Consider the following 23,573-nt stretch of genomic DNA (forward strand, 5'->3'; position numbering starts at 1 on the left):
GGAAAATCAGTTTCACAAAAACTTAATACCTTCCTTTGTGAAGTTTGGTTTGCCTAGAATATCTTGTTAAGGTAGAAGTCTGCTTGATTAAATTGACATATGAGTGTTTAACTGGTTTTTACAATTTTAATAATACTAAAATAGGTTAAATTTGAATGCTGGACTCTTAGTCTTCTCCTTCACGGAGGAAGTGAATGATCGTAAAGAAGCTGGGCATTGTGTTCCAGTGTTTCTCGATGGGGGTGGGGATGATGGGTTGAGACATATGGGGCATTAAAGGGCAAGGAGTGGGGGAGATTTTACCCTCCTATGGGACATCTGACAATATCTGGAGTAATTTCTGGTTGTCACAACTGGGAGGGGGTTTCACTAGCATTCATTGGGTAGGGGCATAGGACAGCCCACTCACACCAAAGAATTATTTCGCCTAAAATGTCAACAATGTCAAGGTTGAGAATCTCTGCTGTATTCTTATGGATGTGGGTTCAAATATTAGCTGTGTCCCCTGTTACCTATGTGATCTTGAGAAAAATATTAAAATGAGCCTTATGTTTAGTTTAGTGTAGTGCTAGGAATGTAATAGACCCTTAATAATTGGTAGCTATTATTATTACTACTGTTGCTTTGTATTGTATTAATTTACATATTTATAGGAGACTCCTTAATGTTGAAATTGAAATCATCTCGCCTTTGAGAAGAGAGAGGGGAAAAGGTGAAAAAGCCTATTAACTCGTGTATGGGGAGTTTTCCACAGCATTTTCCCTTGGAGCAGAAAAAGAGACCCAAAGGTTACATTGACAGTATGTAGGGCTATATATTGAATATATTTTAGCTTAATATGGACCACAAATGCAGACAACTTTGTGGTGCTCACTGAGACCTGACCAGATACGTGTTTGTTTGTTTGTTTTTATAACGTTACTAGTCCCACCTTCAAAAGTAAGATAAAACAGTTGGACCAATAACTGGAACTCATTTGGCTGGAGAGAAATAGAGCATTTAAAATATAATTTAAAATATGTTGTATATTTTAGAATATATATTACATATTTTAAAAGTGTTTTTGGATGCAAATGCTGGTCTGCACGTCATGGTTATTTGGAGAAAATGAGATGAAACTCCATCTCTAAAGATTTCCCATATATAAAGGCCAACTGAAAATCTTGGGGCATATGCCATCATGTAATAAATATTGTCAAATAAACTGCTTTTTTATTGCAGAGTTTTCTCATATAAAGTGGGACATAGAATCTTAAAATAGAGCTTTGGTGTCTACTAATTCACAGAGCTACCAAAACAGGAAGCATTTATTCCTTGGTCAGTGTTTACTGAATGCTACTATGTGCTTGGTCCTATCCTAGAAGTTGGGAGTATTACTGTAAGTAGAATAATCTAGTGGGGGATGCAGTCATCAATTAATTAAACAAATTAATTAAATACATATGTACATGTATTTTCAAACTATAAGAAGTAGTATGAAGAAAAATTGAAGGAGCTCACATGTGAGATCAGAAAGCACTGCTCTGAACAATTCTAGTAATTTCTGAAGACATTTTTGCACTATTTCCTTTATTCATTTATTCACTCACTCATTCATTCACTTGAGAAAACTTTATTAAATCTACCCTAGTTATATTCTGGGCACTGTGCTAGCATAGGAGCTGGGGAAAAAATTGTAAATGAAATACTCATGATGCCTTCTTGAAATTTATGATTTAGCTATGGAAGTGACCAAATGTTTTAAAGAAGTGGAATTAAACATTGCCATTTCCCTTGCAAAACCACAAGGGAAAAAAAAGAAAACCAGAGAAATTATCTACAGATCAAATTAAATCACACAGGTATTATTAGCGATGCCAATTACACACTGACCTTTGTGACAACACATGAACAAGCCTGCCATTTATTGTGTTTGCAAGAAGCAAGGGGAGGCTCTGTTGACATCATTAAGTAATGACCTTGATTATTGAAAAGGGAGGAGATGCAGAGAAGCAAGTCAGAAGAATCTTCTGATTGCATTATGGTTTTCTAGCAGGCAACAGATTGTTTCTGACTGGAAGAGTTACCCTTTGTCATCTGTTCATAAATTAATTCTATTTGTTTAAATATTCACAAAACATATAATTTCTTACTTTGCCTCTAGAAAATAGATATTATAGATAGATTTTAAAACAAGAGGTCTCAAATTCAATAATATCTTTTTATAAATGATTATTTCAAATTCCATTTATTGAGGCTTAATTACTATCTCTCTATGTAATGAGTCCACTGCATACCTTATAAATGCTTCCAATAATCACATGAAATTTTAATGAATACACAATAATGGTCTTATTAATTTTAAATTAAGTGTACTTGTTCATTTTTGAAAATAAATTTAAAGTGCCACTATAAATAACTTTACACGAGAGAGACTATTAGTTTGGAAGTTTATAACTGTAAATACTCTTGTTCTTCTCAAAGAATAAGAGTAGCTGATGGAATTTGAGTGATTTTTTTGGCCTGTGTGTTATCCCACATAGAATCATTACTGGATATTTGTTACATGGATTATTTAGTTTAATTTTTATGCAACAGTAAGGCAGGCTTGGTATTATGTTCAATTTAGAGATGTGGAAAAAAGGTTTACAGAGGTTACTTGGCAAGCTCAAAATCATGTCTTCTAAGAGTTGATCAGATTTCAGTCTGAGTGTCTAAAATGCCAAGGACTTACCCGTTGTTTTAGTAGAGTAACATTATTGACTTACTTTCTAATTTCTAATTAAATTACACTTGGTAAGGGGGTTCATCAAAGCTGGAAATTTTCTTGGTGAAAATGTTGTTGGAAAAACTTTGGCTTTGTCAGTAACAATAGGCAAAATGATAACAATGAAAGCTGAACACCTTTGTCTTAAAGTGGGGGAAAGTGTGTGGGAACAGCTCATATTGGCCCACAGAAGGGGTTGTTAAATACTAAACTGCGCACCACTGACTATAACCATAATCAACAAAATTGGGGTCTCTGCTCCTCCCCATTCGACAGACAGATGCATCTTCTGGTGCAGTCTCAGCTGGTGTCCCCAAGACATGATGGTGAAGGTCAGAGTAAACGGATTTGGCCATACTGGGCGCCCGGTCACCAGGGCTGCTTTTAACTCTGGCAAAGTGGATATTGTCACCATCAATGACCCCTTCATTGACCTCAGCTACATGGTCAACATGTTCCAGTGTGATTCCACCTATGACAAATGCAACAGCCTAGTCAAGGCTGAGAATGGGAAACTTGTTATCAATTGATAGCCATCTCCATCTTCTAGGAGTGACATCCCACCAACATCAAATGGGGTAATGCTGGTGCTGAGTATGTTGTAGAGTCCACTAGGGTCTTCGCCACCATGGAGAAAGCTGGGGCTCACCTGAAGGGTGGGGCCAAGAGGGTCATCATCTCTCCCCCCTTCTGCTAATGCCCCCATGTTTGTGATGGGTGTGGATCATGAGAAGTATGACAACTCCCTCAAGATTGTCAGCAATGCCTCCTGCACCACCAGTTGCTTGGCCCCTCTGGCCAAGGTCATCCATGACAACTGGCATCATGAAGGGACTCATCACAACAGTCCACACCATCATTGTCGCCCAGAAGACCATGGATAGCCCTTCTGGGAAGCTATGGTGTGATGGCCAAGAGGCTGCCCAGAACATCATTCCTGCTTCTTCTGGTGTCACCAAGGCTGTAGGCAAGGTAAACCCTGAGCTGAGTGGGAAGCTCACTGGTATGGCCTTCTGTGTCCCCACCCTCAGCATGTCAGTCATGGATCTGACCTGCTGCCTAGAGAAAGCTGCCAAATACATGACATCAAGAGTGCTGTGAAACAGGCATCAGAGGTCCCCCTCAAGGGCATCCTGGGGCACACTGAGGACTAGGTCATCTCCTGTGACTTTAGCAGTGACACCCATTCTTCCACCTTTGATGATGGGCCTGGCAGTGCCCTCAATGGCTGCTTTGTCAAGCTCATTTCCTGGTATGACAATGAATTTGGCCTTATGGTCCAGATGGCCTCCAAGGAGTAAGAGCCCTCTGGACCACCAGGTCCAGTGAGAGCAAGATGAAGAGAGAGGCCCTCAGCTGCTGGGGAGACCTCACCCCCATCCGTCCCCCAACACACTGAGAATCTCCCAACCTCAACACAGTTTCCATCCCAGACCCCATGAAAAAGGGAAGATTTGGGGGAACCCTACCTTGTCATGTACCATCAGTAAAGTATACTGTACCCAGCCAAACAATAACAACAACAACAAAACAAAATAAAAAATCCAAGATGCATGTTGGGGAAGTAGGTCCCTGATGTCTTTTTCTGTCTCTTTCAAGTAATCATAATGCTTTCTGATTATTCACATATTAATGGAAATTTAACTCTTGAGAGACATTTAAAACTTCTTTCCACTTCTATATTCAGTCTAATGGAAAGCCATAGGTAAACATCCTATTAAAAAAAACCCATCCTGGGCGCCTGGGTGGCTCAGTTGGTTAAGCGACTGCCTTCGGCTCAGGTCATGATCCTGGAGTCCCTGGATCGAGTCCCGCATCGGGCTCCCTGCTCGGCAGGGAGTCTGCTTCTCCCTCTGACCCTCCCCCCTCTCATGTGCTCTCTCTCTCAAATAAATAAAATCTTTAAAAAAATAAAAATAAAAATAAAAATAAAAAATAAAAAAACCCCATCCCTTTATTTCTATAGCATGATTTTACTTTCATATATGCATGTATTTCTTTTTCATTTGTACTTTATGCCATATGTCTAGAAGAGTATTGTCTCAGATCATCCATACTGGCAAAAACCAACATCTTCAATATTTCATTTTACCTTCACTTATTCCTCCTTTGATGCTCTTGCTCGTTTTATGTAGATCTGAGTTTCAGACCTATATCACTTCCCTTCACTCTAAATAACTTCTTTTAACATTTCTTACAAGGCAGGCAACAAATTCCTTCAGTTTTTGTTTGTCTAAGAAAGTGTCTATTTCTTTTTTATTTTTGAAGGATTTTTTTGTAGGGTATAGAATTCTAGGTTGGTGGTTTTTTCTGTCAACACTTTTGCTATTTCACTCTACTCTCCTTGCTTGCATGGTTTTTGAGGACATGTCGGATGTAATTCTTATCTTTGTTCTTCTATAGGTGTGGTATTTTTTTTTCCCTTTGGCTTCTTTGAGGTTTTTTCCTTTATTTTTGATTTTCTGTAGTTTTATGTAATTTTTAACAAAGCTGCGGGAAAAGATGTGTGTGTGTGTGTGTGTGTGTGTGTGTGTATTGCTTTAATCAATTCTAAAACAAATTATCAGTGATGCTCAACAGCAAGACAGATAACTTCTTTTTTATGGATAACTTCTTTGAAATATTATTATTTCTTCTCCTCCCTTTTTTTAAGTATCTTTTTTTACTTTTTGTTTTGTTGTTTTTTGTTTTTATTTTTATTTATTTTTTTTAAAGATTTTATTTATTTATTTGACAGAGAGAGACACAGTGAGAGAGGGAAGACAAGCAGCGGGAGAGGGAGAAGCAGGCCTCCCGCTGAGCAGGGAGCCCAACGTGGGGCTCGATCCCAGGACCCCAGGATCATGACCCGAGCTGAAGGCAGACGCTTAACGACTGAGCCACCCAGGTGCCCCTGTTTTTTATTTTACTCTACCTCCTATGTGGGGCTTGAACTCATGACCTCGAGATCAAGAGTCTCATGTTCCTCTGACTGAGCTAAGCAGGTGTCCCCTTCCTTCTCTTCCTTACTTCTTTTCCTCCTAATTTTTCCTCTTCCTCTTCCTTCTCTCCTATTCCTCATCTGCCTCTTTTTTTAATCATAAAACAATAACACTTAACTCTTTACATGAGGCCAGAGCAAAACTTGGCTATTTTGTGTGGTTGACTATCATGAGTTGTATGTACTCACAGTGCCCATAAAGGCAATAGCTAGTTTTCGAATGAATGAATGGTATTGTTTATGCAACTGTACTAGACAGAGGGGTAATTGAATAGGAAAATCATATGCATAGTTTCTGTAGAAAAATAATTCTTTTTTTCCCCATGTGCTCGAGTTGCTTTGATTCAAAAATATAACTCTGAAGGGCAGGTTTTATTACACAAAACTACGTTTTCTTGGATGGTCTGTTTGATTGCTTAATTAAAGACATATCAAGAAGTTGTCATTTGAAAGATTCTTTTCTCAAATTCATGTGGTTAAAAAACTCAGAAATATTGGTTGTGTTCATGTTGCTACTGTGTGAAACATGGGATCAAACTGATCATTCAAAGAGCAACATCAGAATGAGGACCATTTCCTAAACAGACTGCTTTTCAATTGAGTACAACTCTGAACCTCAGTCCAGGAAAGCTGAATGTCATGACACTCATCTCTTAAATGAAATGTAAAGTCTTGGCGGGGGGAGATGTTTAGAATCACAGTCTGTGAGAGCTTGTTGTTTAATTTTTAGACCAAATTGCTTTTGCCTTTGTAAACTCACCATTTTTGTCTGTATAGCATCTTAAACTTCATTCTTATTCTTCTGTTGCTTTGGAAGTCAAAAAGGAATCTTCCATAATTAAATTCCTTTATCAGCAGTGCTCTTACTTAAATTCTGTAGTAATGATTGATGGTCAATGCCACTGAAAATAATTTCCATTGAGGGGGTTCGTCTACCCTCTTGAAAGCCTGTTTTACTGTTTGTAATCATTCTTGCAGTGAAATGTTCCTATGTGTACCAAAAAAACCAAAACCAGAACCAAAAACAAGCAAACGAAAAACCCCGAAAGAAACAAACAAGAAAAACTAGAGTTGAAAAATTCAGCCAGTTTCGGGCGCCTGGGTGGCTCAGTTAGTTAAGCAACTGCCTTCGGCTCAGGTCATGATCCTGGAGTCCTGGGATCGAGTCCCGCATCGGGCTCCCTGCTCAGCAGGGAGTCTGCTTCTCCCTCTGACCCTCTCATGCTCTCTCTATCTCATTCTCTCTCTCAAATAAATAAATAAAATCTTAAAAAAAAAAAAAAAAAAGAAAAATTCAGCCAGTTTCAATATACATTTGTTAAGCCTTGAGTAGCAGTAGATATTGACCAGATGCTGAGTTACAAATATAAATAAGCCTTCAAGATGTTTATGGTGATAAGAGAGCAGCCCCAGAACTACAGAGTATAATGCTGACTAATGGGTGCCTGGGGAGAGGTATTGATTGTGAGGGTTCTTTAGCTCTGACACCGACCATCTTATTGATTAGTAAGTTTGGTTTAGTTGACTTGGCTAGCTAGGTGCATATCTCTTTCTTCTTTACCTCTCTGTCCATGTGTCTGTAGGATCTTGTCAAAGAGGAAAACTTTCCAGGTGAGAAAGGGCTATTTATTAGCCAAAGCATAGTGTAATTATAAATAAAACACTCAGGGGAAAGCTACAGGGAAAAGGTGTTATTTGTATGAGTCCTTGAAAGATGAGTGCCATTTTGACAGTGAAGGATGAACATGGGTATGTGAAAGGCATTTCATAGATGAGAAACAGCATGGGCTTGACGGTAAAATACAAAGGGTATTGCAGAAGGCAAAATTATTAGGGAATGACAGGGCATGACTATAGCAGTAGATTCGAAAGAGTGGGATCATTCATCTCTTAAAAAGTGACCTCAGTATATCAGTTTTGAGTGGATTTCAGAATATTGTGTTGCCAAGAATTCAACTTGGGGAATTACTTAATCACAAAAAACTTATAGGGAGCATGAGGAAGTGTAGAGATTTTAAGAAAAAAAAGAAATGGAAAGAAAACTTAAGAGAGTAAGATATGAGAAAGATGTTGAAGATAAGAATGTGCTCAGAAAAATAAGTTGGAAACATCTTCTAGATAATTGACCTTTATGCAATTGACTGTGGGTGTGCCACTTGGGGAATTGGGTAAATCCCATGACAAAGCATGACTTTATTCACTCCTTTAAGACCTGAGACTATGCTACAGATCTTAAGATGTCCCCTAATGTGCAGTGAATTTCAGGGCCTGAACAGCACTTTTATTTTTCAGAGATTAGAGAGCACCCAGCCAACAGTAGAATGAGAATATTCTTCCTCTATTTAGCACTTGCAGCTGTCAGGCCTGGAGAAAAACACTGCTTCCTTCCTGACAGCAGTGTCTCAGTGTGGCTGATTTGATTAGGGGATGCTATATTAAAATTACCTAGAAAACTGTCCCCCTTTGAGATGAATACTTGTGAAAATGAGTGGGCGTTAGGCTGTATTTGGTATTGGAACCAGCACATGCTCTTGAAATGATGTTATTTAAGAAACGATTTCAATTAGGAGGAAAAAAAAATCTGTTTAAATCTGGATATACTACTAATCACAGTATTAAAAACACAGCTACACAATCTTGTTTTTTTTTTATTTCTCTGGGGTTCAGGCTTCACATGTGGTTAGTCATGTGCAAAACAGAAGGAAAACGTCCACTGTCAATTTATGTTGCTTCCCATCTGCCATGAATGGTAACCCATGATCTTTCCTACACGAGGTATTTTTGTTGTCTTCTTGTTGCTATTTTACAGAGAATCTGCAATCGCTTATTCTGTGTGTCTCACCCAGTTCTTGAAAAGAGACAACACTTGAAAACATAATGGCCAGATGATCTCAGGATGCAAGAATCCTTCAGATGTTTGCTGGGAACATTGAAAGATGCTTCAGTTTGACAAAAGCAGGAAATGTTAATTTTCAGCTCTTTTATAAATAGAGGGATGATCTGTAAAGGGAAAACTGTTGTCACAGCAAATGTACACTTGAGTGATTCAAACCTAATTAGTGGTTATATGATTCACTTTGAATATATTTACTGTAACAACTGGTAAACTCCGTTTCAAATTCAGCTGTTGAATAGACTATTTTTTTTTTTAAAACAAAACACTTCTGAAAATTTCTTCTTCTTGGTTTTCTTATCCAAGCCAACATTTTTCATACCTTCGTCCTTGATGTATGTGCTATATATAACCAATGATTAGCTCTCTCTGTCTTCTTTTGGTTCCCACTCTACTCAACCCTGCAAAATTCCTAACATATTTACTTGAAGAAAACATATTAGCATTACCTACTTGTTCTCAGCAGCAGAAGGATGTATTATCCGGTGAAAGTGTGTAGTAAGTAGAGAGTTATTTAATTATGAAAAATAGAGTCACGATCCCTAAAAACTATTGAACAAGATCTCCAAAGCAATTGCTATATGGTAATTCTTTGTTAAGCATTCCCGTTTTGTTAAATACTCGACTAGGTATGACCAAGAGGAATTCAAACAGAGTGGTGATTTAGTGACTGTAAAAGCAAACAATTTGCAATATGGTTTATTAAAAGAAATCTTTATATAAAGCAGACATAATTTGTCTCTTGGATATAGCACAAATATATTTGGGAGGAATCTTTCTCATAACCAAATGCTCTAAAATTCAGATAATATATGCTTCAGACCAGCAGTAATGGAAAGAAAATTCTTCTCCTCTACTTCATATGCTTTAAAACAATGTGGTTATAAAAATAGAAGTTTATGGCAGATATTTTGGAAAACATAGGGACGTATAGGAAAAAAAGAAAAAAATGTGATTCTACTACTCGTAACATTTAGAAGTATTTTGTTTGCTGCTTCCCAGTCTCAGTATGTGGAATTAAAAAAAAAAAAAAACCAGAATCATATTATATATACACTTCTGTAGCTTTTTAGAACACAGTGCTTTTCCAAGTGCCTGCTTGGATTCCTGCATGCCTCACTGGGCTCTTTGAAAACTTGATTCCTCGCTCCAGAGATAGACATGGATCCACAAAGAATACTGCTGTTTCATAGCTTTGCCAACATGCATTTTCCTTGAAATGTGAGACACTTGTTGAAAATAGTAATTTTTGCCTACTGGTTTGTGAAGGCTTAGGTATTAGAAGTGAACAAGTATTAAAAATAAACATAAACTTTAATGCACATTTTAGCAGGGATAGTTGAGGGAAGGAAAGTTTCTAGAAGTTTCGTTAGGACAGTCAGGGCAGAGTCCTTGAGCTATGTCTCAAAGCCATAGTCATCGGGGTGGTAAGGACAAAGTTAGCTGAGCTGGAAGGATTTCACCTCTCCACTAGGTGATCACCTCCACTGGGTTTAAGGACAGTGTGCATAAGCTCTTGATTTTGGCATCCATGTAGGCTAGTTAGATTTCTATGGAAAAACAAATGAAACAAACCCAAACAAAAAACCCCATTCCTTGGCTGCAAACATGTGTGCCCTCATGAGTTCAGTCACATCACTTTGTTTTCTTTTTGAATTGTAGCTAGAGAAATGAAAAAAGGATCACACTGACAGCAAAGAGAAAATTACTTTACCATAGTGGGTGGATAATGTGCTGTGAGGTCAGATTCTTAAACACTGTGGTTGGAAATTTTTTAAAAAATTTTTATAAGGCTGAATGATTTTATTACCACTAATAACCCGTGTGACTCTGAAAGCTAAAATAATCTGGGTAATCAAAATTTATGCTTTAGGACAGAAGATGATTATCTGCAGATGAGAGGGAGGAAATTCTTCTTTCCCCAATTTTCTCTGTTAACGACACTGTGGGTGAGTAACTGTGTGACGCATTTGGCTAACGTTCGGTGGTGGATGGGCGGGGAGGCTCTTCTTTGATATTATCACATGTTGGTGGCCGTGGGCAGTGAACTAGGCAAGTGATGGAGTGATCGGAAACTTTACTCAGAGCAAAAGGACCCCTTGGAGATACTGCAGAGGAGGCTGACCTCACGATGTTTGTCCTCCTCTTTGAGAAGTCCATTCCTTTGACTGTTGAGTTTTAATTTCTTCATAAGTTTATTTTAAATGAAAACATCTCTTTAAGATACAGATTGTATTTATTCCATCTTAGAGGAGTCGAACCGTTTTTGAGAGTCCTTCTTCCCCATGTTCAGCAAGATGGCCAGTTCGGGTGTTTTAAATGAGGAGCTGGGGAGAATAGTATTAAAAATATGCTGGGTTTAATCTGGGTTTGTGGAAGACAGGACTTTCTGTTATTAAAATATGAATGGATTTGATTTGTGGATTTCGGTTCCAACAGTTAAAGGAAAACTATTCGGAGCAGAGGTAACAGATTAAAGTATGTGAATTTCCTCCAGAACTCTCTAAATCCGATTAAATCTGACCCAGAGCCCCCTCACACGAGGGTGGCAAGAATCCTAAACTCAGTCAATTACTTCCATTCTTCCAGAAACGGACTTATGTTCAAATGGTCTTACATAGATTAAAAAAGTAATCTCTAAAAAAAAAATCTGTGCATGTGGTGTTCTATTAATATATTTATTATAGAATATACAAAAATAGAAATACAGAGACTTCTGCAACAATTATTTTTTAAGTATTTAAGTTTTAATATTAATGGAATACATCTTTGTCATATTGTTATTTATAATTACTATCTAGCAAAACTTGAGTGAGTGTGCTTTTGTTTTGAAAATATTCCTTTTATCGTGATGCAATGTTGGCTCGTAAGTCCAGTTTAATTTCACACTTGGTTTTAATGAAAACAAAGCTGAAAAAGATGTCTAATAAAGATAAGTAGATTCATATGGATGAAGTGCAAACTTGACTCCACTTGTGAAATTATAATTTTTTTCATATCTAAAATAGAAAGGTTTTGTTGAAATTTACCTGGTACATTTCCATGTTCCATGATGTCATTGAGTTAGTGGTTCTTATCCATTAACACGAAGGTTTTCCTTTGTTACATTTTTACTGGTTTAAATTCAGTGAAACTCTGCGTAGATGATTTTAAAACAGCCTAGAAAACTGTGTTTCTAAGTTTTTAAAAGTGTAAGAAATGAGGCTTAAAAAAATAGATAATATGCTTACTTAATTTTGGCAGCAGTCACGTTTCCATTTCCAAAGATCTGTTTTCAAAATGCTATGTCTCTACCTTAAAATTCTTTTATCATGTAGTCATTTCTTTCCACGCACGTTTAAAATGTCACCTTTACCTTGAGGGAGCAAATAAGGGTGGGTTTTTTTTTGTTCTTTGGGGGTTTTTTTTTGGGAGAGAGAATCTCAAGCGGACTCCACGCTCAATGTTGAGCCTGAGGCTCGATCTCACAACCCTGAGATCATGACTTGAGCCAGAATCAAGAGTCAGATGCTTAACTGACTACACCACCCAGTAGCCCTGCTTTGTTGTTTTTTGTTTGTTTGTTTGTTTGTTTTTTAATCTTCTGGGTGCCTTAGCATCGACATTCACTTATTATCACAGGAAGGTAGACAAATTTGAAATGCATTTTTTTTTGTAAAAATTATATATATGTGACTTATCTTTAAATTTGACAGACTCTTAAATACTCCTCTTAAATACTTTGCCATTAGATAAAATTAAATAAAGGATGGTCACACACCATCTCATTCCACTACATGGAAAGATTCCCTATATGAGATCCCATAAATCTATAAACTGATGTACGGAAGCTGCAAAACATACATGGAAAGTCAGTGAGAGCCTAGGCAAGCCTTGTTACCCTCTGCTTTGTAGATCTACCACTCTCCCATCAGGGTAGCTGAATACTGTGGCTGGTGGTCGAGAGTCTGACAAATGGGTTATGTTTAAATTCTTTTTCTTTTTCTTTCTTTCTTTCTTTCTTTCTTTCTTTCTTTCTTTCTTTCTTTCTTTCTTTCTTTCTTTCTTTTTTCTTTCTTTCTTTTTTTCTTTCTTTCTTTTTCTTAAATCTAACCCTTATATGCAACTATAGGAGTATATTTATACCTGGGAAATGACTGATGTACTTTCTTCTGAATGTCTCCTCTGACCTTTGACTCACACTGACACCAGGGGACAATGTTCAAACCCTCGAGGCTCTGTTGCTTCTGTGCTGGTCTGGAACTTGGGAACATTAGGTGAGGCTGGGGCTTGGCTGCCCAGTGTTCAGCCTCCCTACAGACAGTTGCTCACATGTGAGGGCCAGCTACCTCAGGGCAGTCCTTCAAGCAAGTGGAATCACAGTTCTCCTGACCCATGGAATGTTCCACTTGGGAGTTGTGAGTGTTTGCCCCACAACGGAAGTTCTTTAGGCTCTTTCAGGTAACTCACCATGAGGTCCTAGACCATCAACTTCCTACTGACCAGGAGTTTTAACTGTCTTGAGAATATTCATTCAGTGTAAGTTCAGTGTGGGAGGGTCGATAAGGGTAGGGGTCAAGCCTGTGGAGTGGATTTGAGGAGTTTGAGGAAGGCTCACCTAACTCACAGCCATCTCTACCAGAAAACCCAGGAGTTAATCAGTCAGATTTATATTTGAATGCAAGACCCACTGCTTACTAGATGAGGGGCCTTAACAAAAGGTTTAATGTGCTGGAAACTCAGTTTCCTCTTCCATAAAATAAACATAAAAGTCTTACCTTTCAGAGCTGGCAAGAGGATTAAGGATAATGTCTGTGAAGTGCTTAGTACACTATCTAGGTATTCAATAAATAGTGGCTTTTAACCCATTTTTTCTTACCCCCCTTTTCTGTGTGGATCAGATCCCTTCTTCGTGTTTGGAATGAACAAGGAGAGTATTATAGACTGAATATGTCTCCCCAAAATTCATTTGTTGAAGCCCCAATCCCCAGTGTGTTGGTATTTGGAGGTGAGGCCTTTGAGAGGTGATTAGAGTTAGATTCGTTCATGTTCATGAGGGTGGGGCCTTCGTGATGGCATTAATGCCTTATAAAAAGAGGAAGAAACACAAATCTCTCTTCGTTTCTCTCTCTCACTCATTCTCTCTCCTCATCTCCCACAATGTGAGGATGCAGCAAGAAGGTGGCAAGCAGTCTGCAAACCAAGAAGAGAGCTCTCATATTTGATGAATGAAATATACTTAGTTCAAACAATGGGGGCTTGGGACTCACAATGTCTGAATGAGAATCCCAGCCCTGACACTATGTGTTATCTTGGAGAAATTAGTTAACCTCTTGAAGTGTATTTCCTCATCTCTAAAGTGGGTTTAAGTAATAACCTTATGGAGTTCTTGTGAAATTGAATGAGATAATTCACATAAAGTTATTGACAACAATAATGATATTATCAGAGGTTGATATTATTCCTCGGGGGATTTTATGTGACGTGAAAAAGACGTTGTTCCCACTGTAAAGGATTTTATGACCAGAATGAGCTACTTCTTAGCTTGATGAGTGATTCTAGATGCAGTGATACTGAGGGCTTCATTGTCTGTAGCTAATGGTCAAGTGTGCGTGTATTTCTAAGTGCTTTATCATGGTTTGCTGTGCCAGATGTCCTTCTATGTCCCATTTATATTCTGCATGTTTTTTCTGATATGAAATCTTTCTTGTATATTGCTCTTTTTTTTTGGCAATCTTAAGTTTTCTACATCATAACATGTCAAATAATTTGAAATTTCGTTCTTGGGATTACCATACCCTACTCATTTCATTAAATACAAATGAGAAATTCAAATACCAAGATAAATAATTATTTTAGGGTTTATGTCAATGAAGTTCTTTTTAATCCTTATTATTTTCAAAGATAACGTATGAATAGAAAAAAGGAAAATACGTGTTTGGTTTTTTTCTTACTCAAAATTCTAGATCTTGGTTACAAAATACATCAGTTACATTGTTGACAGGATGATGTAGTCTTTTCAGCTAATGAATTCAAAATAAATCATGCTACTGAGTTTTTTTTAATTTTTTTTTATTTGAGAGAGAGAGAATGAGAGACAGAGAGCATGAGAGGGAGGAGGGTCAGAGGGAGAAGCAGACTCCCTGCCGAGCAGGGAGCCCAATGCAGGACTTGATCCCGGGACTCCAGGATCATGACCTGAGCCGAAGGCAGTCGCTTAACCAACTGAACCACCCAGGCGCTCCTGCTACTGAGTTTTTAATTCAAACGTTTTGCTTTAGTTCTTCATGTGTACATTTTCTTAAGGTGGGAATGTTTATTCAGCTTGTTCTATCTGAGGGTATTTTAGTTCCTTACAAATATATACAGACCTCCCCAGGAACGGACTCTGGATCCAGCAGCATCAAGTCAAATGTTAGATCCATGAAAGAGTTCTGTTAACAGTTACAAGATGTCCTCCTTCTGGCTTCATCGGCCCTTTTCACTCAAACACAAAAGACATAAGTGGAAATAATCTCTTCCTTTTCCCCCCTTCCTTTTCTCTTTTTCTTTTTTTTTGGGGTGGGGTGGGGAGGGAAGGAATAAAAAGTCTAGGATTCTACCTGAGAATCACAAAGAAGAGGCTGGATGATTCTACATAGTATTATACCTATTGTTTCTGCATTGTTTATCTTTCATTTTCTCTTAAAATCCCTGTGAAAGAAGCCTTAAAATGACATTTGTTTCTCAACATTCAAGAGAAGGAATGATTATAGTTGTAGTAAAAGAAAATGTTTTTAAGATTCTGAGAAAAATCCCTAAACTAGAAGAAATGTATCCACTGAGAGGAAGACATTGTGTTATTACCCGAGGGATTTTACGGGAATGGAAAAGATCTTTTTCCTGTTCTCAAGGAATTTATGACCTAACGGGAAATTAAGAAAAGATGTGACTCTCACTGAAAATCTAGGCTGTACTTTCCTATAGCGTTTTCCCTTTGCACCTTTCTGGACAGAGGAGCACTAAATGAATTACAATTATTTAAAAAATTCTCCTCTGGGGAGAATTAGCATTAAGGAAAATATCAAAATATTGCTTCAGAGATGAGCAGTGAAGAACGGGCTAATGAAGAGTTCAGACTGTCTCTATTCACTATATTCACTACATGAATCGTAGAGAGTTAATATTTGTTTCAGTGTCAAGTCCCTGTGTCCACTTTCCCTGAGTCAGAAACATTACACTCATCCCCGGATACCCAGCATCAACGTTCCTCCCAAAGTGACCATATCCTCTATCTCCATGGGTGTTGTTTAATTGTTCATCAGCTCCTTTCAGGAGGGAGAGAAAACTGTACATGTTTATGTATTTATTTATTTATGATTTTAATTCTAAATAATCTCTATGCCCAATGTGGGGCTCGAACTCACAACCCTGAGATCAAGGGTTGCACGCTCCACTGACTGAGGCAGCCAGGTGCCCCAAAGTGTGCACATTTAAAAGCTAATAAATTTTATGTGTGGTTATTAGTAAGGTTGTCTAGATATTGCTTCCTTCACAGATAAGCTAAAATTACAACAAATAGCTGAGGTGTAAAATAGAATCTGTCATATTAATCTTTTTCTTATTTTGAAATGGTACATGAATTGATTTTGAGAAATTGAATTGACTGGATGAAAGTAAAAGTTTTGAAAGCTTATTTAGAAGTCAAAAAATTGAAAACATAATAGAGGTAAAGAATGGAAAATTGGAAATAACCTTTTCTATCTTGCAACCACCATCCTCCCAGCACTCCAGCTTTGTATAAAATTATTGGGGAAGTATTTTAGGATCTCCCTTTTCTTATGTGACCATATTTTGTTATCATTATAGATATAAATGAGATCCTTTAATTGTTTCTTACCCAATGTATATAATTTCCTGTTTTAACTAAAATGTAACATTGATGTGAAAATGAATTTAAGTAAGGTTGGATTGGTATAAAGAGGTAGTGTGTTGGAAACCCTAAAATCACTGAATACTGGGATTTATTGATCTTGTACCTTCCACTTAACTTTGTTTCCATAAAGGAAAAGTGGCAATGGGATGTCCCCTCCCCCAACTTGCTTTGTTAAAATGTAATTGACATATAACATTGTATAAGTTTAAGGTTTGCATACACTGATGTATTACAATACGATTATCACTGTAGCATTAGCTAATACCTCCATCACATCACAGGTCACCATTTCTTTTTTGTAGCAAGAACATTTAAGATTTACTTTCTTAGCATTTTCAAATATACAATAGGTACTGTTCACTAAAATCACAATACTGTGTGTTAGATCCTGAGACCTTATTCATCTCTCACTGCAACTTTATACCCTTTGCCCAACATTTACCTTATCCCCCTACCCCTAACCCCTGGTAACCACCATTCTACTTTGTACTTCTACCAGCTCAGCATTTTTAGATTCTACATATAAGTGATAGCATACAGTATTTGTCTTTCTGTCTGACTTATTTCACTTATTTCATATATTATGCCTATATATATCTCTCTCTATGTATATGCCACGTCTTCTTTATCCATTCATCCGTTGATGGGCACTTGGGTTGTTTACATATCTTGATTGTTGTGAATAATGCGGCAATGAACATGGGAATGCACATATGTCTTTGAGCTCTTGATATCATTTTCTTTGCATATATACCCAGAAGTAGGATTGCTTGTTCATATGGTAGGTCTATTTTTCATTTTGAGGAGGCCCTATACTGTTTCCCATAGTTGCTATAGCAATCTATGTTCCTATCAATAGTACATAAGGGTTGGCAAAGGGATGTTCTTGTCAGGTGAACTCTTCCCCAGTCTTGGATAGACTGCTTTCTAGAAGTTTATCTCATTTTCTGCCTTTGGCAGGGCAACTGCAATGAAAATCTTAGGTACCCTTTGTCTATACCTTATGGGAATTTCTCTTTTTTTTTTTTTTTTAAGATTTTATTTATTTATTTGAGAGAGAACACATGAGAGGGGGGAGGGTCAGAGGGAGAAGCAGACTCCCTGCCGAGCAGGGAGCCCGATGCGGGACTCGATCCAGGGACTCCAGGATCATGACCTGAGCCGAAGGCAGTTGCTTAACCAACTGAGCCACCCAGGCGCCCCCTTATGGGAATTTCAAACCTAGAACATCTCCTAAGCAGCTGATTCTTTCCTTTTGCTCCCTCTAGACTAATCTTCAAGCTCTCCACTGTCAAAGGTACCCTTCAGGTATACCTGTGTCTGTGAAACAGTGGTGTTGGAGACAGAGTGGATGGCATGCCAGCAAAGAGACAATAGGAGTGTCTATAAAAGAATGTAGAACAAGAAATGTGGATTTTCAGAGTCCACAGGCTAACTGGTCTGTGCCCCAACCATAGCTCCACTGTACTTCATCATGAGGTTTTTTGATGGTCTGAAAAACTGTCCAGGTTTTTAGTGGAATGTCCCAATCTTGAGTGATTACTGTTACTGAGCTGTTGCCTTGATGTTACAAGAAGAGTTATCATCTTCTATTTACCTGTAATTTTTTTTCATTCTGTATAATGATTCCAGGGTAATAATAATTACTATGAACCTCTCAGGGGATATTTTAATAATTAAAGGGATAATATCCTAAGAAATAATATATATACAAATCAAAGTGAGCCAAGTAATTTGTATTTAATGAATAATTTAATGCAACAGATCCCACTGTCCTTGCAAAACAAATGAACAAGATGCAGTGAACTTCAATTTATTATTTTTAAGTGTTTTCTCTTGAAAGTCCCTGGACTATTATCTTCAATAAAACATAGAAAAATTAAGTAGCATTCTCTGTCCCCAGAGCTATGATGCTCCCTTTTGCTTTGGAACTCACTAAAGTTGTATTTCAATATAGAATTCAAATGATGGCTTAGTTTTTAAAAATAATGTCACTACATGGGGAAGTTGTAATGTAATTTGTGGCCAGAATTTTTTTCCTGAGACTATTCCCTATTGAGAAAAAGTTCCAGTTGTGAAGCAGGTATTGTTTTCTGTTATGAATGGATGTAACTTTATGTGTGCACGAACAGCTGAGCACACGTGTGTGTGTGTGCATATGTGTGTCCATAGTATGCAGGCGTGCTCTGCCCTCATATTGCCCACGCATCTAGTATGCTGAACCACTTAAATAATTTTGATTCAAACTCTCCTCTAAAAGGTAGTAGAACATCCAGCACTTATAGGCCTTAGGAACAAAGAGGTTTACATTCCTCTCAACTCTGCCTGTCAGTTTGCTTTTACTGATGCAAGAGCTAAAGTATCTGATATGCTTCAGAGGGTCCTGCTTGGTATGTCTTCAATCCTACCCTTCCATAATGGTCACCAAGTCAAGCCTATGGTGCAACCAGACTTTATTGAAGACTTTCAGAATATATTAGTTAAGGTATAGGTTTCAGTGTGTATGAGAGAGACCCACATTAACGATGTCCTAAATATTATAAAAGCTTATTTTGCTTGCTTTGTAATAGCCTGGAGGCTGGTGACCTGAGTCTGGTATGTTGGCTTTGCTTCAAAAGGTCAACCAGGAGCCAGGTTTCCTTCTATCTTGTGACTCCACCATCCATAATATGTTGGCCTTATTGTCATGGTTGATGATAACTCACTATAACCTCCACATCCTGGTCATCAGGATTGAGGAAGAGTGGGGAAATGAGATAGCTTCCAAAGGTACATCCCCAATGGGGCACCTGGGTGTCTCAGTTGTTAAGCGTCTGCCTTCAGCTCAGGTCATGATCCCAGGGTCCTGGGATCGAGCCCCTCATCGGGCTCCTTGCTCAGCGGGAAGCCTGCTTCTCCCTGCTTGTGCTTTCTCACTCTCTCTGTCCAATAAATAAAATCTTTAAAAAAAAAAAGAAAGGATATTTTATTTAAAAAAATCCAGGTTATGGGCACCTGGGTGGCTCAGTCGGTTAAGTGTCTGCCTTCGGCTCAGGTCATGGTCCCAGGGTCCTGGGATCGAGCCCTGCATCAGGCTCCCTGCTGGGCGGGAAGCCTGCTTCTCCCTCTCCCACTCCCCCTGCTTGTGTTTCCTCTCTCCCTGTGTCTCGCTCTGTCAAATAAATAAAATCTTAAAAAAAAAAAAATAATAAAGGTACATCCCCAAAGTTACACATATTACTTTTCTCAAATTCTGTTGGCTAAAAATTAGGCCTATGCCCATACCTGGCTGCAAGTATAACTGGGAAATATCTCTTCCGGGTGGCCCTGCACTAAGTTAAAAACTGGAGTTCTGTTTTATCCAACAACAGCAAAATACACATTCTTCTCAAGTGTGTACAGAACATTCTCCAAGTTAGATCATATGTTAGGCCACAAAACAAGTCCTAACAAATTCAAGAAGGTTGAAATCATACCAATTATAGTTTTTAACCACAATGGTATGAAACTAGAAATCAATAACAGGAGGAAAAATGGAAAATATGTGGAAATTAAAAAACACACCCCTGAACAACCAGTGGGTCAGAGAAGAAATCAAAAGGGAAATAAAAATATATCTTGAAACAAATAAAAATGGAAACAAAACATACCAAAACTAATGGGATATAACAAGAACAGTTCAAAGAGGGAAGTTTATAGTGATAAACACCTACATTAAGAAAAAGAGAAAGATCTCAATTAGACAATCTAACTTTATACCTCAAGGAACTAGAAAAAAGAATAATTAAACAAAGCCTAAAGTTAGCAGAGAGAAGGTGATAATAAAGATCAGGACCGAAACAGATGAAATAGAGAATAAAATATAATAGAAAAGATTAACAAAATGACACTGGTTTTTGAAGAGATAAATAAAGCTGACAAAATTCTAGCTAGACTTACTGAGAAAAAAAGAAAGAAGACTCAAATAAATAAAATTATAAATGAAAGAGGAGATGATTCAACGATATCACAGAAATACTAAGAATCTTGAGACTACTCTGAACAATTACACTCCAACAAATTGGACAACTTAGAAGAAATGGATAGATCTCTAGTAACATACACCCTAATGACAGAATCATAAAGAAATAGAATATCTGAACAGATTAATAATGAATGAGAGTTGAATCAATAATCAGAAAACTCCCAAAAAAGAAAAGCCAAGGGCCAGATGGCTTCACAGGTAAGTTCTACTAAACATTTAAAGAAGAATTAACACCAAACATTCTCAGACTCTTATAAAAAAATTGAAGAGGAGAGCACACTCCCAAACTCATTTTATGAGGGCAGCATTTTATGATAACAAAGCTACATAAGGATACTACAAGAAAGAAAAATTACAGGCCAGTATCTCTTGACAAAATACTAGCAAACTGAATTCAACAGCATGTGAAAAGGATCATACACTGTGATCAAGTGGGAATTATCGTTGGGATGCAAGTATGGTTCAACATTCACAAATCAATAAATGATATACTACATTAACAAAATGAAGGATAAAAATCATATGATCATCTCAATAGGCACATAAAAAGCATTTGACAAAATTCAACATAGTTTCATGATACAAACTCTCAACAAAATGGGTTTAGAAGGAATGTACCTCAACATAATAAAGGCCATGTATGACAAGCCCACGACTAACATTATGCTCAATGGCAAAAGGTTGAAAGCTTTTCCTCTAAGATCAGGAACAAGACAAGGGTATATACTCATACCATTCTTATTCAACATAGTACTGGAAGTCCTAGTCAGGGTAGTATTCCAAGAAAAAATAAATAAAAGACATCCAAATCAGGAAAGAAGTAAAATCGTCTTTATTTGCAATTGACATGGTATTATATATAGAAAAATCCTAAAGACCTCACCAAAAAACTGTTAGAACTAATAAATAAATTCAGTACAGTTCCAGGATACAAAATCAATGTACAAAAATCAGTTGCATCTGTATACACTAATAATAAAGTATCAACAAGAAAAATGAAGAAAACTATCCTATTCACAATAGCATCAAAAACAATAAAATACTTAGGAATAAATTTAACCATGGAAGTGAAGGATCTATACACAAAAATTATAAAACATTGGTAAAAGAAATTGGAAAAGACACAAGTAAATGGAAAGATACCTTGTGGTAATGTATTGGAATAATTAATTATTGAAATGTTCATACTACCCAAAAGCCATCTATAGATTCAATGCAATGCCTATCAAAATTCGAATGGTATTTTTCACAGAAGTAGAATGAACAATCTATATTCATGTGGAACCGCAAAAGACCTCGAATATCTAAAGCAATCTTGATAATGAACAAAGATGGAGGTATCACAATTCCTGATTTTAAGCTGTATTACAAAGCTGTATAGTAAATAAAACAGTATGGTACTAGTATTAAGACAGACATAGCGATCAGTGGAACAAAATCAGGAGGCTATAAATAAACTTTCAAAAATGTAGTCAACTAATATTTGACAAGGGAACCAAGAATACTCAGTGGGGAAAGATAACCTCTTCAATAAATGGTTACAAAAATGGAATATTCATATGAAAAAAAGAAATTTTTGGACCCCTATGTTACACCACTCACAAAAATTAACTAGAGATAAATTAAGATTGGAAGCCACAAAGCTCTTAGAAGAAGACGTAGGGGAGAAAGCTCCTTGACGTTTGTCTTGACAATAATTTTTTGGATATGACAAGAGCATATCTTGCACAAGCAACAAGAGCAAATATCAGTGTGGGACTTCCTTCAACTAAAAATCTGCACAGCAAAAGAAACAGTCAACAAAATGATAAAGCAACCTACGGAAAGGGAGAAAACATTTGCACACCATATATGTGGTAATGGGTTAATATCCAAAATATACAGAGAGTTCATGCAACTCAATAGAAAAAACAAACAAACCCAATATGATTACAAAATGGGCAAAGGACCTAAATAGACATTTTCCAAAGAAGACATATAGATGGTCAACAGACCCCGGAAAAGGCATTCACCATCACTAATCATCAGAGAAATGCAAATCAAAACAAGAATGAGATACCATCTCACATCTGTTAGAATAGCTGTGATCAAAATAGATAAGAGATAACAAGTGTTGGGGAAGATATGGAGAAAAGGGAACCTTTGTGTACTGTTGGTGGGCACGTAACTGGTGCAGCCACTGTGGAAAACATTGTGGAGGTTCCTGAAAAAATTAAAAATAGAGCTACTCTATGATCTAGCAATCCTACTTCTGGGTATATCTCCAAAGGAGGTTGAAATCAGGATCTTAAAGAGATATCTGCACTCTTGTGTTCTTTGTAATATTGTTTGCACGTTAGTGAAGAAATGAAGACAACACAAGTGACCATCAACAGAAGAATGGATAAAGAGGTGGTATACATATGTATGTGTATATACACACCACAAAGGGATATTATTCAGCCATGAAAAAAGAAGGAAATCCTGCCATTGTGACAACATGGATGGGCCTTGAGGGTATTATGCTAAGAGAAATGAGACAGGAAAAAAAATACTGGATAATTTCCCTTACATGTGGAATCCAAAAAACCCAAAGGCATAGAAACAGAGAGTAGAGTGGTGGGTGCCAGGGACTGGGGAGTGATGGAAATGGGAGATGTTGGTAAAGGGTACAAATTTCCAGCTATGAGAAAAATAAGTTCTCGAGATACAACATAGAGCCTGGTGACTATAGTTAACGATACTATATTGTAGGGCGCCTGGGTGGCTCAGTTGGTTAAGCGACTGCCTTCGGCTCAGGTCATGATCCTGGAGTCCCGGGATCGAGTCCCGCATCGGGCTCCCTGCTCAGCGGGGAGTCTGCTTCTCCCTCTGACCCTCCCCCCTCTTGTGCTCTCTCTCATTCTCTCTCTCTCAAATAAATAAATAAAATCTTTAAAAAAAAAAACAAAACAATACTATATTGTATACTTAAAAGTTGCTATAAGAGTAGATCTTAAATATTTTTACCATAGCAACAATAACCAAAAGCTGATTGTGTGAGGTGAAAGATGTGTTAACTAACCTTGTTGTGGTAAA

At 37.4% G+C, this 23,573-nt stretch overlaps 1 long non-coding RNA gene and 1 pseudogene across 1 annotated transcript in view; both read left to right on the forward strand.

Annotated features, from left to right (window-relative positions):
- LOC145722755 (uncharacterized) overlaps positions 1 to 23,573 on the forward strand; it is a 227,195-nt gene that overhangs the window by 74,655 nt on the left and 128,967 nt on the right. Inside the window, exon 3 of the long non-coding RNA XR_014147267.1 lies at positions 10,493 to 10,568. This is a non-coding gene — a long non-coding RNA (uncharacterized LOC145722755). The remainder of the gene's footprint in view (positions 1 to 10,492; positions 10,569 to 23,573) is intronic.
- On the forward strand, positions 2,709 to 4,783 carry LOC102746275 (glyceraldehyde-3-phosphate dehydrogenase pseudogene; annotated as a pseudogene).

This window comes from Leptonychotes weddellii, chromosome 7 (assembly GCF_054177405.1).
Source record: "Leptonychotes weddellii isolate Sample4059 chromosome 7, ASM5417740v2, whole genome shotgun sequence".
NCBI classification, from domain to species: Eukaryota; Metazoa; Chordata; class Mammalia; order Carnivora; family Phocidae; genus Leptonychotes; species Leptonychotes weddellii.